Source organism: Macaca nemestrina, chromosome 3 (genome assembly GCF_043159975.1).
Source record: "Macaca nemestrina isolate mMacNem1 chromosome 3, mMacNem.hap1, whole genome shotgun sequence".
NCBI lineage: Eukaryota > Metazoa > Chordata > Mammalia > Primates > Cercopithecidae > Macaca > Macaca nemestrina.
Genome location: NC_092127.1, coordinates 88,213,840 through 88,229,240, shown reverse-complemented (window position 1 = coordinate 88,229,240; position 15,401 = coordinate 88,213,840). Strand labels below are relative to the sequence as shown.

Here is a 15,401-nt window from a genome sequence, read left to right as displayed (position 1 = left end):
GAAACCCATATGTAATATCAAATCCTGATTTTAATCAGTAGTTTTAGCTTTTTCACTAAGTAAGTCTATATGCCGGAATGCTCATGAGATAATCCTGAAGTGTCATTAGCATAATTGTGTGACCCCAGGGATTAAGAGTAGAACAGGTCTTGGCTGAAGTCCAGCTCTGCCACCAACTAGCTGTGTGACCTTGAGCCACTTACTTCATTTATATAAATCTCAGGTAGTAGCTCTCTCATTTGGCTTTCGTGAGGATTAAATACAGTAAAGTGTGAAGAATGCATTGTTTAATGCCTGACATGTACTCAGTAAATATTACCTAATGCTATGCTTCTTCCCTCAAACTTTCAAGCACATTGAACATACATCATTGATCAAAAACCAGACTGGCATACGATTTCTTATGAGAAAGATTCAGGCTAGCAGATAGCAGAACAATACTTTCAAAGTTTTGAGACAATGAGGTTTTTAACCTAGATTCTGTATCTGCTAAATTATCAATAAGATATATAAATGTCCACCAGTCAATCACCTGGGACATACCTGAAGTTGAACAGGATTGGGTTAATTGATATATGCTGCAGCAAGGAAGACCTCAGTCCATGCGGAGCTATGGGCAACTCTGCAAGAGCGTGTTAGGAGAATTCTTGTTATACAATTTAGGCTTGGGCTGAATTATTTTGAATGAAGTTCAAGGAAGTATGGGTTTGGCTGCTGTCAGGAGGTAGGAATAATCCTGTGATTAGGTATATTAATAATTTTCACCTAGGAGTCAGGAGAAATCTAGGAGTAAGAAGAATTTTTATCTAAGATTCAGAAGAAATGGAAGAGGCAGGTCTAAAGCTTAATTGGTATGGAAGTGGCAGTCATTCATGCGACCTAAGAGAGAGGATGTTGGATGTCTTTGTGATTTGCTATTGTCTGTGCTCAGACACAATTATGGTTACCCTGCTTTTGTTTGTCTCACTCTGTCACCAGCCTGGAGTGCAGTGGCACAATCTTGGCTCACTGCAACCTCCGCCCTCCAGGTTCAAGAGACTCTCCTGCTTCAGCCTCCCAAGTAACTGGGATTACAGTCATGCACCACCATGCCTGGCTAGTTTTTTATTTTTAGTAGAGATGGGGTTTCACCATGGCAGCCAGCTGGTCTTGAACTCCTGACCTCAGGTGACCCACCCACCTCAGCCTCCCCAAGTTTTGGGATTACAGGCATGAGTCACCACACCCGGCCACAAAGTTGTCTTGTCTGATGTTGATGTTCCATGAAATTGTTCATGTTAAATAGGAAGCATCAGTAGTAGTACCACGCCTGCCTTCAGCTGACAGCATCTGTTCCTTCTCAGGTGGGAGGAAAGAATAAGGACATTTTCTTTTTATTTTTTATTTTTTATTTATTTATTATTATTATACTTTAAGTTGTAGGGTACATGTGCATAACGTGCAGGTTTGTTACATATGTATACTTGTGCCATGTTGGTGTGCTGCCCCCATCAACTCGTCATTTAAATCAGGTATAACTCCCAATGCAATCCCTCCCCCCTCCCCCCTCCCCCCTCCCCATGATAGGCCCCGGTGTGTGATGTTCCCCTTCCTGAGTCCAAGTGATCTCATTGTTCAGTTCCCACCTATGAGTGAGAACATGCGGTGTTTGGTTTTCTGTTCTTGCGATAGTTTGCTGAGAATGATGGTTTCCAGCTGCATCCATGTCCCTACAAAGGACACAAACTCATCCTTTTTTATGGCTGCATAGTATTCCATGGTGTATATGTGCCACATTTTCTTAATCCAATCTGTCACTGATGGACATTTGGGTTGATTCCAAGTCTTTACTATTGTGAATAGTGCTGCAATAAACATACGTGTGCGTGTGTCTTTATAGCAGCATAATTTATAATCGAATAAGGACATTTTCAAACGTGTACAGACTCAAATATTTTGCCTTACAAACACTTTTTCCTAAGAAGTTACTTAAGGAGGGGCAAAGTGCAATAATGGAATGACCAAGACTAAAGAGGATTTAGAATCCAAGAAATATTGGCACCAGGAAAGCAAATATTGACCACAGAAAGGGTGAGGGAAACCTATGAGAGGAACAAAGTTGGGGGGAAGGTAAGTCAGTAGAATACCTGTCTGAAATACAGAATTGAAAATATAGACTATGATAAGCTAAATAGTATAAGAAATAAAACGAGAAATTAGATACTCTAGAAAACAAATGTAATTAAAGTACCTTTTCTAGAAGTAATTAAATTCCACAGTCTGAAATAGTTAAATAATGCAAACTTTTTAAATTAATTCTATTAGAAATAAACTATAAGCAGTGATTAGAACACTTCAGTGTGGATATTTTCAACCTTGACAATATGAAAATAAAATTTCAGGTGACAGAAGTCTATATGTAGGAAAGATGGGAAGAGCTGAAGGAAATAGTAGAGCCAGTAATGTCATCAGCCTACACAGTGGCCTTCAGGAGAATCTAAGATAATTTGATGGAAGCAGTAACAGTGTTATTAAATTACTCGAAGTTATAAAGCAATCAATAAAGAATCTGAAAACTCCTGTTTAACTGTTTAGGAGAACGCAGAAAGGGGTGGTGGTATAATGGTATAATGGGGCAAATACTCATTTATCAGATCAAGAAATCTAAATTGCTCAACAAGAACAGCAACATAAGCATATTTATTAAAATTGTGGAAGTAGCAACCAGAGGAATCAGAACCAGCTAATGGAGGTAAAAGTTGTTGTCTCTAAGCTGCAGGTCTAGCATTAGAAAGGAATATACCATTTCCTCTACTAGAGATAATAACAAAGAATATAATAACAAAGGATGTTATTATTTCTAAATATTTTTTCTGTTTGATTTTTTTTCACCTGCACTTTGATAAAATTCAGGTGAACAAAGAAAAGGAAGTAAAATGAGCATGGCAATGTCTTAATAAATATTTATTGAGTAAATTATTTACTTTATATTAAATATGAGAAAAATGTAGCTTAGAATCAAAATTTTATCAGTATATTTTTGAACTGTCTGGATCTTCTTTATGGTTTAAAACAAGGGGCAGAATTTTTTAATGTAATGTTGTCATCCCAGATCCAGCTCTTAGAATGCACTAGCACTTTTTCATCATGGGAAGCTGTTTTCTAACTCCACACCTTCTGAGTAATCAATACCATTGAAAGCAAGCAGATTGCCTTCTGCAATAAACTACATTCCCTGTGCCATCACCTAAGCCTGCACCAACCTGAAGATCAAAAAAAATAGAGACTTTGAACATGACATTACCTTGCTAAGTGCAGCTCCATAGAATTCAAGACACGTTAAAAAAACAGCACAGTCCTCCCCACGTATGCCTACCCAAGGCCCACAGAGATCTCTGTGAGAATGGCAACCAGACACTTGTGCCTCTCCTTTCTACTGAAACTTTTCAGCAGCTCCCATCATTATTGTTGTTTAGATTTCAAGACTTTGCTGAATCACAATGCCACCATACAGAATAATTCTGAATGTCCAAATGTAAGAGTACAAAGTAGGTTTCCCCAAATGGGAATGAGGTTTCTGTTTGGAAATACTTAGTCCAGTGGTGTTTGTTTTTTGACCACTCAGCATTAATTTTTTTCTTCCTAATAATATCACCTCCTTCCATTGGGTATAATTTAGTAGGACTAAATGGGGAAAGCTGGCCATCTCTAGCCAAGTTCATGATTCAAGGTAAGTCAATAGAAAGGTCTTTCTACAGAATCCAAATCCCTAGTAGAGGAACCAGGTTACCCAGATCTCAGCTCACACCAGGTTTTTCCAAGGTCAGGCTGCTCCTACAAGTGAGAGTCATCACGGCTTCTGCCACCCAGCCTTCAGGGGTACTTGAGATCTGCCTATATCCAAGATTGGGTCTCCAGCTTCCCATCAATCCTGTAAGACCGAGTGGTTTTTGACTAAGTTAGCTTTTGCCACTGAGAATCAAAGAATCCTAACTAGGCCTATAGCATAAACTGATACTTACATACTTATTGATAGGGACTTTCACCGAGTAGAGAATAATGCTATCAATAAACTGAAGATGATATTTAATATATGAAAGTACAAAAAAGAAAATAGTGACTTCTTTTCTTTCCACTGTATGGTGACAACTGACTTTCAAATGTTTGTTTCTATGAGGAGCAGAAATAGAGGTGGGAAAGAACGAGGAAGAAGCTCTTGAGTGTACCCAGGATTTTGTGCAGTTCTCCATGTGGTAACCACAATTCCAGGATAAATCAGAATGTAGCAATGACATTATTGCAGAAAATCATTTAAGTCTATTTTTCTCTAGAAAAGAGTAAATTATTCACAAATTATGGCAAGTTAACCATCTCAAGTAGCAAATCCACTAATAGAACACTCAACTTGTCACATCCCACCAATGATTTTAACACTGAGTTTAAGAGCTGTGATCTCATTTTTTAAATGAGATATCTTTTTAAAAAATCATCTCTTAAAGCTAATCTTATAGTAGGAAAAACAGAGAGAATTAAATTAAGCTTTCCATGGGTCATCTAACATATAATTGCTTTACAAAGAAGAGGGTTAGGAGGTAAGAACATGGTGACAAGATAATCAAGTAAAACAAATTGGCGATGGTTGTGGGGGGTGAAGAACTGAATGAGAAGGTAGTCTATAAAGAGAAAGAAAAATTTAAATACATTACACAGAGAGAGAGGATTGAAGACTGCAAATACAAATGAGGAATAAGTGAAGGGCCTGATAAAACTTCTTCAGACCTGCAACTAGTAAGGAAATATAACACAAATAGGAAAGAATTAAGGTGATATCAACTGGGTTGAGGATATTTGAAGATGAGAGAGAGAGGTAACACTTTCCAAACGATTAACATTTTAAAATTACAGTTCTAAAGTGTTGTATAATTAAATGAACATTAAAAGTGAAGCAAATAGATGTTTGAAAACGTGAGGGAAATGAAGGTGTGTAGAAAAGAGACCAGTTGTACACTGTTGGTGAAAATGGAAACTGGTACAGCCGTGAGAGAAAACAATATGGAGGTTCCTCAAAAATTAAAAATAAAACTGCCAAGTAGTCCCTCTGCTGGGTAGATATCCAAAGGAAATGAAATCAGTATGTGGAAGAGATATCTGCACTCCCATTTTCATTGCAGCACTCTTTACAATAGCCAAGATACAGAATCAGCCTAAGTATTTGTCCATAAATGGATAAAGAAGTTGTGGTATACGGGAGGCGGAGGTTGCCATGAGCCGAGATTGTGCCATTGCACTCCAGCCTGGCCAACAAGAGCGAAACTCCATCTCAAAATAAAATAAAATAATTTGTGGTATATACACACAATAAAAAAAATTCATCTTTAAAAAGTATATGTTGCCATTTGCAACAACATAGATAAACCTGGAGGACATTAGGCTAACTGAAATAAGCCAGGCATAGAAAGACAAAAACCACGTGATCTCACTTATATGTGGAATTTAAAGAAAGGTTGAATACTCAGAAACAGTAGAACAGTGGTTACCAGGGCCAAGGACATGGGGGGAAGGAGGAGGAAATGGAGAGATGCAGATCAAAGGGTACAAATTTGTAGTTATGTGAGATGATTAAGTCTAGAGATCTAACAGAGAGCATGAGGACTATAGATCATTATATTGTACACTGAAAATTTGCTAAAAGAGTAAATTTTGGGTGCTTTCATCACCAAAAAAGGTAACTATGTAAGGTGATGGATAGGTTAATTTGCCTAACCATAGTGATCATTTCACTGTGTATATGTGTATTAGAACAGCACATGTACACCTTGAATATATACTATAAAAATTTGAGGACAATCATCATAAAATCAGAGGAATTCTGTTGTAATTCATCAAAAATATATAAGAAATGTTGTTTTCTGAATAATATAGACAACCAAAGTCAATTCTCATCTCAAAGAAAGCAGACTTTTCATATAAAATATAAAAATAAAGTATTATCACTTTTACCATATTTTAAGTATGACAGTTTCAAACATTTCTCAGTAAAGATTTGTAGTCAACTCACTTAATTGCTTTTTTTGAAAAACATAAAAGAATAGAGTCCTTTCCCTGTTGTTTGTTTTTATCAGCCTTGTCAAAGCAGAAAACAAACCACCCCACTGGGTGTAGGATATGAACAGCCACTTCTCAAAAGAAGACATATAATTGGCCAGTGAACATATGAAGAAATGCTCAGTTTCACTGATCATCAGAGAAATGCAAATTAAAACCACAGTGAGATACCTTCTCACACTAGTCAGAATGGCTATGATTAAAAAGTCACAAAACAACAGATGCTGGTCTGGTTGCAGAGAAAAGGGAATGCTAATGCACTGTTGGTGAGGATGTAAATTAGTTCAGCCATGGTGGAAAGCAGTCTGGAGATTTCTCAGAGAATTTAAAACAGAGCTACCATTTCACATAGCAATCCCATTACTGGGTATATACCCCCAAATAAATAAATATTTCTACAAAAAGTCACATGTACTCATATGTTCATCGCTGCACTATTCACAATAGCAAAGACGTAGAATCAAGCCGGGGCATATCAATGGTATATTGGATAAAGAAAATGTGGTACATGTACACCATGGAATACTACTCAGCCATAAAAAGAATGAAATTACGTTCTTTGCAGCAACATGGATAGAATTGGAGGCCATAATCCTAAGCAAATTAATACCAGAACAGGAAAACAAATACTGCATGTTTCCCTTATGAGTGAGAGCTAAAAAATGAGCACATAAGGAAATAAACATGGGAATGACAGACACTGTGGACTACTAGAGGGTGGGGAGGCATGGTGAGTTTAAAAACTACCTATCAGATACTGTGCTCACTATCTGGGTGACAGGATCCATATTCCAAACTTCAGCATCCCATATAACAAATCTATACATGTACCCCTACATCTAAAATAAAAGTTGAAATAATAAAAGAAAGTACAAGATGAATTGCAAATTTGGTGAGCAGGTAACCATCTCATAAAATAACACTTAAGACTTTATTCAGTGTATTTGAGTTGGCTGGAAAATTGGCTGGTGAGCTATAAAATAAATGGTAAGAAAAACAGTGACATTTTGAGTACTTGATGAGGTGCCCCAGGAACCAGTATTAATTCAACCTCTCTTTATGTACAAACAGAACACTGTCGTCACTGAGGCAATAACTGAACACAAATACTCGAAGGGACATTTTCAGAATCCTTATGAGTCTAGGGCATCAACCTTGACTATACTTAAATTGAATGGGTTTTGGTAACAATTTACCTCTGTTTAGTTTCTTTTTAAAAACCTTCAAGTAGTCAGACCTCCAACAGAAGTAGTTAAATTTAATAAATTAAACTTCCTCTGCTCGCTGCATTTGTTTCTATTTGCAGATGGAATGTAGGTAGGAGAGGAGGTAAAGAGACTCTTCTGGCAGTGAAAGAAATCCTAGGAGAGGGACACGTGGAAGGCAACACAGAGGGCCCAGGTGGCAGAGAGCAGTGAGAGATGGATGCTCAAAGCGAGTCCATGCCAGCTTCCCATTCTGCTGCAAGTCGTTAGGGAATTGAAAATTCACTTCCTCTGGAGAATTACATAGCCAATTCAATGTGAACATTCTTCACACCTGTTCCTGTTCCTAGGGCAATGGGCTTCGACATAAGTGAGGAATACAGCCATATAAATCTCAAGTTGCATTGAGAAATTGATTTTATTTTTGTAAAACTATACCCTGAATCACACAGTGCCTCAACTGTTCTACCTGTAAACACAGAAAACCTTTGTCTACACAATCCTCAGAGATGGTGTAAGGATTCATAAAGTCTAAAAAGGGCTGTTCCTTAGAGAAAGGAATTGCATGAACCCAAGATTTTCCTAGCTATTAATAAAATCTTGACTTCCCCCAAAAAATATGGGAATAATGTGCTCTTCCAGCACACCAGCTGCATTCCAGATAAAAACATGATCAATTTTGAAGTTACTTGTTTGAAGAAAATTTGGCAATTTCCCTTAATAACTCAGTCTAATATAATTATGTACCTGACAAAAATGTTCATAACGTAAAAAAGAGAGGTGGAAAACAATCACTAGGTAATTGAAGTGTAATGCAGGCCTAGCTAATTGTGAAGAGATGTAATTAACTACTTTATGTTCCTGAGATGAGCGGCTTAAATATAAAATAATGAATTTTTAAAATTTCGGTCCCTGACGCCTGTAATCTCAGCACTATAGGAGGCCAAGGCAGGCGGATCATGAAGTCAGGAGATTGAGACCATCCTGGCTAACACGATAAAACCCCATCTCTACCAAAAATACAAAAAATTAGCTGAGCATGGTGGCACTAGCCTGTAATCAATCCCAGCTACTCGGGAGGCTGAGGCAGTAGAATCGCTTGAACCCAGGAGGCAGAGGGGGCAGTGAGCCGAGATTGCACCACTGCACTCCAGCCTGGGTGACAGAGTGAGACTCTGTCTCAAAAACAAAAGCAAAATTCAGTCCCAAATGAGTATTGTTACCCTAACAGTCATATTTGTTTAAATTTTATGAGGCACATTCCATTTTTTATTTGGACATAATACGTTTTTTCCTGTGTTGACCCTTCCACGTGAGAGACACTTTTTGACACCACTTGTACTCTCTTACCCTGGTTTTTGTCACACAGGGATTTACCCTCCCTGGCCCCGCATACTGCAGGGACCATGGACATGCATTCCCTGTCCCTACAACCTGCCACTCAGCACACACTCAGAAGGGAGCAGCAGGAGCAGCAGAGGAAAGTAATGAAAGCTTATAGTCCAGGTGGGAAGACAAGCTTCTGCATAAACTTATCACATGTGCTCCCCACTCTTCTCTGCTCCCTTGTCACCTCTGCATGCATTAAAATTCCCTAATTTTAAAAAATCTTTCTCTCTTTCTTTCACATCTACTGATATGTTCCTAATAGGTAAACAATCATAAGAGAAATCTAGTGTTCGATCTCCTACATGTCAGTCTCTCCCTGCTCCATGCTGCCCTACTCACCACCCCAACCATGTTCATCAGCTGGATTCACCAGCCAGCTCCTCAGCCAGGCATCAAAGGCCCTACATGGAAACTCTCTAGGTAGATGAGTGGCATTACCTTATGCTGATCCCCTTGATTCCTACTTTTAACAACATTCACTTCTTTGAATTCCTCAAGATCAACAAATTAGATTTTTCTTTCTTATGAAATAGTCCTCTTCCTCAACAGAATTACTGTAAAAATTCTGCCAATCCTTCAAAGCCTGGTTTAAATGTTACCTGCTTCCTCTATGAAAAATCTTCTCATCTCTACAAGTAGATATTCTCTGCATCTCTTTTTTACTCCCATTGTCATCATCATAATCATCATCTTTAGAATACTTTAATAGTTTCAGATTCAGGCTGGTACCATAATATTTATGTCTGTATCCAATACCCTCTACTAAAGTCGAATCCCTTGGTGGTCACAGTGCCTTATCTAGAATATATGCCTCGTCATTGTTGTGCAAGTAAATGATTAAGTTCCTCCTTTACTGTTTTCTCATTCAGTTCTGCCAATGACAACATGAGACAAAAGGGTGAAAGAAGTATGGACTAAGAAAAGCAGGGCCTGCTAAAGGGCCAGAAGTAGCTTTCATTTTTTTGCCTCATTTGCTAATTCCTTCTGTATCTCTATAACATGCTGCTCAGTAGGGAGCAGAAAGTAAACTTGGTATGGCAGGAATAGAAAATGGAGGTGTAATATGTAAGATTGCAAGAAAGGGGAAAACTACCATTTTTTATCTCTTTTAGTCCCATAATTTATTTTATTTCCAATTTTCTATAGGAGACACTAAAGCAAGGCAAAATTATTCATGTTTTAAAAGGTATATTGAATTCTACTCTCTATTCCCAAGATGAAGCTAGTAGAAAATCAGTCAACCAGCAAGCAGGCAAGGAGGGAGAACCTCCTCCCTTCTCTTGTCATATGCTTCTTTCCCTGAAGCTACTCCTGGTCAAATGAAACAACAGTTCTTCTCAAATCTACTGGAATCAGAACACACACTCCTCGTCATGTGTGTATGTTAGCACAGTGTAACAAATCAGCCAGTCAACAAATGTTCACTCACTGCCTATGATGCCTCAGGAAGATTGCATGCCCTTGGGGATTCAAAGGAAAACCAAACAAACAGCTACCACCCTCCTGGAACTTCTACCCTCAACATTGCCAACAGTCTTCACACAAATAATTTAAATAACTGGAAGTAGGCAAAATGTTATTTAAGAAAAGTATCACGCACAGGTGTGGCGGCCAGTCTTTCCACGTATGTGTGAGTGATCATGGGCAAAGACAACAGCTTTAAACATATTTATTAAGCACTTACTAGTAATCCTACATTAAAGGCCCTTAGCATAATGCTTGGCACACGTTAAGTATTGAATAAAAATGACATGGAATATATAAATTGTTCCTTGCTAAGGAATTACGTATTTCCACTTCTGAAGTCTACTTCTCATTTCAGTCAAATTAGACTAAGAATATTAGAAAAGCCATTTATTCCACCTTTACAGTGTTGGTGTATCACCCCTAAAAAGTTGGTGTACAAATTGTCAAGGATCCTAACTGATGTCAAGAGTCTCTCCTCTTTTTCTCCTCATTAAAATTCTGATACAAGGTCTCTACGGCTCAATCCCTGAGTTACAAGTGATAGAGTAGCAAGGGCATGAGATTTAGAGTTAACTGGATTTGAGTTTATGCTGTGCTCTACCAGTGATTTGGCCATGAGACCTAAATCATCTGTAGAACAGAGATAGTAATATTAATTGCATACAACTTCTGTAAGCCTGAGATGAGAAAGCATACAAAAGGACCCGTGATATTTACTGGTAGGAATACTTGAGATATTCTCTGAGGACAAACAAGATTCCAGTCACTATTTAGAGGCCATTGATGCCAAACCAGCCATGCACCGATACCTTCCAAGAATAAAGGGAATGTGTTTTGTCCGAAGCACATTCTAAGCACAGACACTAACTAGTGATTTGCAGTGTAGCTCATGGAAGAAGACTGGGGCTGCCTGCTATTGTGCCTGTTAAAATGCCCAAATGGTACTGCCCTTCGCACTTAGAGCTCAAGAGAAATACAAAGTCACCTCAAGAGTGGACCTGCTGTCACTGTTTCATTGACAGCTAGATGGCAGGCCCTGTGGTTGCCTTACTTGCAGTCTCATTCCAAAACCTCAACTTTTGGCCTCCTTTATCACACCCTACAGTCTCTAAATTGCTGTGCAGGATTTTCTAAGGGCTCTTCTGTGAGAACATCTTGGGCTGCTGGATGTGTGCATGCACTTGCACAAATAAGAAACAGAGAGCTGGTTCAGGCAGAAAGACTTACATATTTTTTTCTCAAATAACATATTTGAGTATTAAAAGCAATGTATTCTGTTCTCCTGCTAACAAAGAATAATAAAACCAGAGTGTTGCCTTCCCAGCAGCTCTTGCCTTTGAATCGTGCAAAACAGAAATGATCCTCAGTTTGTAGGCAGCAACAGCCTCCAGAAGCTATGGGAACATTGCCAAGAGCCCTGAAAAACCTCCACAGCTAATTGGGAACTGGCTTATTAGTGACACTTTTGAGAGTCAGGTTGTCATTGAAGAGAAACGAAGGAGAACACAGTGGGCTGTAGCCTGGAATTAGGCAGTGGGAGGAGGGAGGGCTGGTCCCTGCTCCTTGCAAGAACATTGCTCTGTAATTTTCTCAGACAGTGTGCTCAGCTGGCTTGCAAAAGCACTGGATCCTGGGATGCTGCAGACAACAACACCTTAGCCTCTACTCTTCCTTGAATACTGCGCCTTCCATACACATTCGGAAAGCCCTGTGGCCATGTCAAAGATACCCTGAATTTGTTAACACAACTGAGAAAAACATGTCATGCCCTCTTAGTAGCCTTTGGAACATGTGTCTACATGATTTTGTGTGTGTAGCCAACTGAAAGTGTTTTATTTCACAATGATTAGACAACTCCAGTAGCAAAGAACCCCTGATTTTTTGTATAAACATTAAAAACACAAAAAAAGGAGAAATGAGTTAAAGAACTCACAATTTTTATTTAACTAACTTAAGTCAAAATGCCAGGTAGGTCAATTAATTAGGAACCATCACAAGAGATAAATATGACTAGCAGTTTCAATTAAACCCCCTGATTTTTAAAAGAAAGTTAAGAACACTGACGACCAGCGTCAGGTCAGCAGTCAAGCAAAATACTGTGTCCTGAGAGTCACCTTTGAGCAACTAGCAAGATGTTGCTCTGATAACAAACTGGATTTCTCAGTTCCCTCCACATTGGGCTGATGGTGATTGATCTGGATAACCTTCTCTGATTTGTATGCTAAAATTCTAGCCCTAACTCAATTTTAAAGAAATTTTAAAAAAGAAGAATCCGTGTCATTCTTCATTAGCAACGATAGCTATATAATGTGGATAAGCATATACCACATCCATCTGCTGTGCTCCCTGCTGGATTAATTGATGGAATTGAGTTGTCACCCTGCTAGAAACAACAGACTAGATCCTAGAATTAACTCCTGAAGTTCTACACTGGGGTGGGGAACAACCCCACTTTTTTCCTGATGGTACTAGAAGTCCCACCAAGTACAGAGAAACTGGAACACGGAAAACATAGTTTATAGCCACCTGTTTGTTGTCTTACTCCCTAAATTGCCTCTTGTTTCTCTTTTAGCAAATTCACTCTTCTCTTCTCCTAATGATTCAGAATTTGCCCATTTTCTAATTCAACTCAACCTGTGACACAATAGGTTCCCTGAATCTTAAGGTAACTCTATTTGTTTCTCTAACTCTTGCTGTTAACATACACACGCACACACATAGACACACCCACATGCATTTTAGTGGTAGACAATATTGGGTTGGTTACCTACCTAATAGTGGCCCATTTTCTCCACCTTTCTTCTTTTCCGGGCAGGCTTGCTCCCTACAAGAGAAGCTAAACTGTCACTTATCACTATTCCCAGCTTTCTTTCTTCTAGAGGTAGTATGTGACCAAGTTTTAGAGTGGTCCTCTAACACCTCTAACAGAGTCATGGGATGGCATTATGACACAGTTGTGGGGTAGAAAGTGATAGAGTCCTGCAGCAGCAATGTGAAATCATGGGACAGATTTCTGGAGTAGCTATGTGACAAAATCTATGGCAGTGACACACTTCTGACATGGTTGTGTGACCCCGTTTTGGGGTGACCATGTGATGTAATGCTTGGGTGGCAATGTTACATATTGATGACCATGGAGCACAGTCCTGGGGTGACAATCTGACATACTGAACATTTCTGGGATGGCCATAGGACATAGTTCTGGGGTGGTAATGTGACATAGGAAAGGTCCATGTGAAAAGTCTCTGGTCAATGAAGTCTTAAGGATGTCTCCTGGAGAACTTCTGGGAAAGATTCTCCCTCCATCTAAAGAGGAATATGGAAAAAGACTTTCCTCACCACTAGGACTGCCCCTTTCTCCGCTCATATTTGAACAGATTGACATAAGCACCTAATGCTCCAGGCTGCTGCAGCAGACATACTGCTGCAACAATGGCAGACATTTCATCTACTGAGAATGGCAGACGAATGAGAAGTGCCTAGAACCTTGATGGCACTTTGTGCAATAACTGTTAGCTTGCCTACCCCTAGATTACTTCTTAAGTGAGTGATATGGTGAGACTTTTTGTCTCCACCCGAATTTTATCTTGAATTATAATCCCCATAATCCCCACATGTCAAGGAGAGACCAGGTGGGGGTAATTGGATCGTGGGGGAAGTTTCCCCTATATTTTTCTCATGATAGTGAGTGAGTTCTCACAAGATCTGATGGTTTTATAAGAGTCTCTTCCCTCTTTGCTCAGCACTTCTCCTTCCTGCCGCTTTTGTGAAGAAGGTGCCTTGCTTCCCCTTCAGCTTCTACTGAAGCTGATTGTAAGTTATGGTTGTAAGTTTCCTGAGGCCTCCCCAGCCATGCTGAACTGGGAGTCAATTAAACCACTTTCCTTTATAAATTACCCAGTCTTGGGCAGTTCTTTATAGCAGTATGAACGTGGACTAATACAGTAAGAAAACAAAATCCTGCTATCTATGCCGCACACACGTGCATGCACATGTGACCATTCATATTGCATACATATAGTTAAGCATAAGCATTTCCCTGTTTAAATTAAATTTATTTTTGCAACAAAGACACAAATTGCTTCTTCATAAAAGTTCCGGAGAAAAAAATTAATTTGAAACTTCATAAAGAACAATACAAGTAGTATCCTCTAGTTATATAAAGATAATGAAGGCAGGCTCCCTGACCTAGACTAAAGACACATAAGACTTTTTGCTTGACCAAGTTATGTGCTAAAGACTGTGGTAAGCAGCTCTAGCAAGTGAGTGGCCAGTTGGCACACGAAGCTTTAGGAGACTGAAGCTTCCCCATTGTTGCTTTCCAAAGTTCAAAATAAGGGAAAACAATCAATTGCACCAAGGTGACCATAACCACCTACAATACAATTACCTGTATCATAGGCGAGGCTCATGATCTAAGGTTCAGGTGTAGGTCAAGCTGAGAACTCTGCAGTTTCCAGTATCAGTGGTTGAGGCGTAGGAAACAACATTGAGTATAGAATCTGGAAATCTTGGTGTTGATGTGAAGGGATGTGAACGAGCAAGGGCAAGTCAGAGCCAGTGGACAAATAGTGTCATCTGTCACACAATGTAAGACAAAGAGGTAAGTCATGTCAGCAATGGGATCCCATATAACAACACCCTCTTTGCTTTTTGTGTGTAGAAATAGGCTGAATCTCCTACAACAACTCACTTTGGTCGTATGAGCAAATGGACAGGTTCTTGAACAAATTGGACCTGGGGAAATATGAAGGAGGATTTAATAAAATTTTCACTAATAAGACTTGTGGACTTCAAAGCATTAACTATAAATGAGTGAATACATGCATCAGTATTCTCACATTAGCGAGGCAGACTATATACATATTTGCCTTTGTCATACATGTATCTACTTAAATATCAACATCAAATACTACACAATAACTGCTAATTGCCCCAAAATAGAATGATTAAGCACAATTTTTTTTACTAATCTAACCTTATTAAAAATAAATTTTATTATGCATATTTTAGGTATACAGCATGTTACAAGATACATATGTGCACATATATACACATATATGCATAATATAATGGTTACTATAGTGGAACAAATTAATATACCCATCATTTCACTTAGTTACTCATTTCTCCCTCTGTGACAAGAGCAGCTATCATCCATTCATTTAACAAAATTTCTGGCTACAATACATTATTATTAACTATAGCTCTCATGTTGTACATTAGTAACATATTTGCTACTTTTTACCTTTTGAC

At 38.7% G+C, this 15,401-nt stretch overlaps 1 long non-coding RNA gene across 1 annotated transcript in view; it reads right to left on the bottom strand.

Moving 5' to 3' along the window:
• Positions 1-13,033, bottom strand: part of LOC139362185 (uncharacterized) — a 35,528-nt gene extending 22,495 nt beyond the window's left edge. The window contains exon 1 of the long non-coding RNA XR_011620562.1: positions 12,917-13,033. This is a non-coding gene — a long non-coding RNA (uncharacterized lncRNA). The remainder of the gene's footprint in view (positions 1-12,916) is intronic.
• Positions 13,034-15,401: the final 2,368 nt, after the last annotated feature.